The sequence below is a fragment of the Styela clava genome, unplaced genomic scaffold, assembly GCF_964204865.1.
Source record: "Styela clava unplaced genomic scaffold, kaStyClav1.hap1.2 HAP1_SCAFFOLD_341, whole genome shotgun sequence".
NCBI lineage: Eukaryota > Metazoa > Chordata > Ascidiacea > Stolidobranchia > Styelidae > Styela > Styela clava.
Window position 1 is genome coordinate 12,501 of NW_027556677.1, and position 4,402 is coordinate 16,902.

General features: G+C 56.7%; 2 non-coding genes and 1 pseudogene across 2 annotated transcripts; all 3 read right to left on the bottom strand.

Moving 5' to 3' along the window:
- The window catches only part of LOC144419491 (large subunit ribosomal RNA), a 3,694-nt pseudogene extending 3,081 nt beyond the window's left edge, over positions 1-613 (bottom strand).
- A 288-nt stretch (positions 614-901) lies between these two features.
- Positions 902-1,055, bottom strand: LOC144419490 (5.8S ribosomal RNA). The gene has a single exon (XR_013474098.1). It is a non-coding gene; the product is annotated as a 5.8S ribosomal RNA (ribosomal RNA).
- Positions 1,056-1,353: 298 nt separating this feature from the next.
- Positions 1,354-3,163, bottom strand: LOC144419492 (small subunit ribosomal RNA). The gene has a single exon (XR_013474099.1). It is a non-coding gene; the product is annotated as a small subunit ribosomal RNA (ribosomal RNA).
- Between the last annotated feature and the right edge of the window lie 1,239 nt (positions 3,164-4,402).

Below are 4,402 nucleotides of genomic sequence, written 5' to 3' on the forward strand. Positions count from 1 at the left end.
AGCGGAGGCCACCTTCGCGCGGGGACTTAGACCGACGGCAAACCGGTCGTGACCCGCGCCGGTCGCTAGTGCGCTGAGACGGTGCGCGAGCCGACTCGGCAGCGGCGCCTTAAGCGTCCGCGAACCGAGACGGCGCGCCCCCGCACCCAACTGAAAGCGAGCCGGCGACCTGACGGGCCCTCCCGTTTGCCTCTCAACGGTTTCACGTACTCTTGAACTCTCTCTTCAAAGTGCTTTTCAACTTTCCCTCACGGTACTTGTCCGCTATCGGTCTCGCGACCGTATTTAGTCTTAGGTGGAGTTTACCACCCGCTTTGGGCTGCATTCCCAAACAACCCGACTCCGAGAAGACCCGAAGCGGCCAAGGCAAGCGCCCCTATGGGCCTAACACCCGCCGTGGGACGAGGCCTCGATCAGAAGGACACCGGCGCTCGCCGTTAGCCGCACTGGGACTTCCGTACGTCACAACTCGGCGCGCTCGAAAAGCGCGCAGATTCGACGCTGGACTCTTCCCGGTTCACTCGCCGTTACTCAGGGAATCCCTGTTGGTTTCTTTTCCTCCGCTTAATAATATGCTTAAATTCAGCGGGTGCTCTCGCCTGAACTCAGGTCGTATGTGTCAAGCGGGCCGCTTCTTACACGGCCCGCTGGCATCGCAAGTCGTCGCCGCCGGCGCCGACCGAGCGCGTACCGTCGCCGCCTTGGCCCACGGTCGGTCTTGATCTCGTGACCGGACCGACCGACCTGGACCCGCCCCTCGAACGTAGTTGAACACGTCGAGGGGCCGGCGGTGTACGGGACACGCGGTCGCGCCGAGAAAGCTCGGCGACCGCTTCAACTTGGGGCGACGCCCGGCCGTCTTCGCAGAGGCCAGGCGACGGCCCTCGGGTGAGGACGAACGCGACCCTGAGGCAGACGCGGTCCCGGGATTGACCCGAGACCGCAATTCGCGTTCAGAAGGTCGACGTTCAATGTGTTCTGCAATTCACATTACTTCTCGCACTTGGCTGCGTCCTTCATCGACTCGCGAGCCGAGTGATCCACCGTTAAGAGTCGTCCTCGACGTTTCGCCCGGCGCCGAAGCGCGCGGACGTCACACTGTGGGATCGACCACAAAACCACCACCGACAACAACTGCACAAAAACACCAACAAACGGCGCCGAGCGACCGCCGGGCTGGGCCGGCGGCACATCGAGCGCGGTGCCCAGAAGCCACCATCGCACTCGGCTGCCTTGCTATGCCAACGTGTTACGCGTGTCGCACGGGGCGGAACCCCGATTGACGGCCGCCCTCTCGGCGGCACCCAAAGACAATTAAGTGCGCGGTCGGCCGGGGCCTACCACCACTTTCGGTAATGATCCTTCCGCAGGTTCACCTACGGAAACCTTGTTACGACTTTTACTTCCTCTAAATGATCAAGTTTGATCGTCTTCTCGACACGCCGACGCGGCCGTTGCCAGCCGCGACGGGGCCGATCCAAGGATCTCACTAAACCATTCAATCGGTAGTAGCGACGGGCGGTGTGTACAAAGGGCAGGGACGTAATCAACGCAAGTTGATGACTTGCGCTTACTGGGAATTCCTCGTTCAAGGGAAACAATTGCAAGTCCCTATCCCAATCACGAATGAGGTTCAACGGGTTACCCGGACCTTTCGGCCTAGGTTAGACACTCGCTGCTTCACTCAGTGTAGCGCGCGTGCGGCCCCGGACATCTAAGGGCATCACAGACCTGTTATTGCTCAATCTCGTGTGGCTAAACGCCACTAGTCCCTCTAAGAAGTTAGACGCCGACCGAGAAGGTCGCGTAACTATTTAGCATGCCAGAGTCTCGTTCGTTATCGGAATTAACCAGACAAATCGCTCCACCAACTAAGAACGGCCATGCACCACCACCCACAGAATCAAGAAAGAGCTCTCAATCTGTCAATCCTACCTGTGTCCGGGCCGGGTGAGTTTCCCCGTGTTGAGTCAAATTAAGCCGCAGGCTCCACTCCTGGTGGTGCCCTTCCGTCAATTCCTTTAAGTTTCAGCTTTGCAACCATACTTCCCCCGGAACCCAAAGACTTTGGTTTCCCGGAAGCTGCCGGAAAGGTCGTCATGGTAACGCCTCCCGATCGCTAGTTGGCATCGTTTATAGTCAGAACTAGGACGGTATCTGATCGTCTTCGAACCTCTGACTTTCGCTCTTGATTAAAGAAAACATTCTTGGCGAATGCTTTCGCAGTAGTTCGTCTTCCGCCGATCCAAGAATTTCACCTCTAACGGCAGAGTACGGACGCCCCCGTCTGTCCCTCTTAATCATTACCTCGTGCTCCGAAAACCAACAAAATAGAACCGAGGTCCTATTCCATTATTCCATGCAACACTATGCAGGCGAACAGCCTGCTTTGAACACTCTAATTTTTTCAAAGTAAACTTATCGGCCACCGCCGACACTCAGTCAAGAGCACCGACGGAGAACCGAAGGTGAGGCGAACGCAACCAGTGACACGCCTTGCGACGGACCGGCGGCGCTCGCCCAAAATCCAACTACGAGCTTTTCAACCGCAACAACTTTAGCATACACTGTTGGAGCTGGAATTACCGCGGCTGCTGGCACCAGACTTGCCCTCCAATGGATACTCGTTAAGAGTTTTAGGATGTACTCATTCCAATTACAGGGCCTCGTTAGAGTCCTGTATTGTTATTTTTCGTCACTACCTCCCCGTGTCGGGAATGGGTAATTTGCGCGCCTGCTGCCTTCCTTGGATGTGGTAGCCGTTTCTCAGGCTCCCTCTCCGGAATCGAACCCTGATTCCCCGTTACCCGTTATCACAAAGGTAGGCACGTAGCGTACCTTCGACAGTTGATAGGGCAGACACTTGAATGATACGTCGTCGGTGCAGAGACCGTACGATCCGCGTGGTTATCCAGAGTCATCAAACGTCACAGGACGAACCCGGTCGGTTTTGATCTGATAAAAGCGCGCCTCCCGAAGTCGGCGCTTAATGCATGTATTAGCTCTAGAATTACCACAGTTATCCACTTCGCTTACGAGACCAAATAAACCAAGACTGATTTAATGAGCCATTCGCAGTTTCGCTTTACGAGAACTCGTACTTGCACCTGCATGGCTTAATCTTTGAGACAAGCATATCACTACTGGCAGGATCAACCAGATAGCTGCGACAGCTGCGCTCGGCCCTTGCTGGGCCGCCCGGCGCGTGCTCGTCGCATTCGTTTAAGACCGAGGCGATCGCCTGCGGCCGTACTCGGCTTCGACAGTCGCTGGCCGCGACGTCCACGCTCTCAGCCGGCAGTGCCAGGCGGAGCGATTTGCGTTTTTTCTTTGCTCGCCCTCTCTCGGGCTCGATCCATTCAGTTTCGCACAAACAAGAGCTCTGCCGGCCGCCTGCAGCGGTGCCTAAAACCCGGGCATAACAATGCGACCGTTCTGCTAGGCCGACAAGCGCTCAAGCCAGACGCTCGATCGAACGCCCCCTACATATTAGTCGAGACAACGGCTCGCTCATTAGCATCGCGTTTGTACTTTAACTTTTTTCGGCTCGGCTTCTTTCGACGCCGATGCCGGCGACGCAGCACTCTCTCGCCCGCCAGCCACCGAGAAAAGGGTGCGCTCCGACCGGCCCCGCACCGCTCTTTCTTGGCTCATTCGAAATTACTGTCTTTCGCTCTGACATGCCTTACCTAGGGTTAGGTTAGTATGCTTGCACGTTTGTACTTTTAACTTTTTTCGGCTCGGCTTCTTTCGACGCCGATGCCGGCGACGCAGCACTCTCTCGCCCGCCAGCCACCGAGAAAAGGGTGCGCTCCGACCGGCCCCGCACCGCTCTTTCATGGCTCATTCGAAATTACTGTCTTTCGCTCTGACATGCCTTACCTAGGGTTAGGTTAGTATGCTTGCACGTTTGTACTTTAACTTTTTTTGGCTCGGCTTCTTTCGACGCCGATGCCGGCGACGCAGCACTCTCTCGCCCGCCAGCCACCTAGAAAAGGGTGCGCTCCGACCGGCCCCGCACCGCTCTTTCTTGGCTCATTCGAAATTACTGTCTTTCGCTCTGACATGCCTTACCTAGGGTTAGGTTAGTATGCTTGCACGTTTGTACTTTAACTTTTTTCGGCTCGGCTTCTTTCGACGCCGATGCCGGCGACGCAGCACTCTCTCGCCCGCCAGCCACCGAGAAAAGGGTGCGCTCCGACCGGCCCCGCACCGCTCTTTCATGGCTCATTCGAAATTACTGTCTTTCGCTCTGACATGCCTTACCTAGGGTTAGGTTAGTATGCTTGCACGTTTGTACTTTAACTTTTTTTGGCTCGGCTTCTTTCGACGCCGATGCCGGCGACGCAGCACTCTCTCGCCCGCCAGCCACCGAGAAAAGGGTGCGCTCCGACCGGCCCCG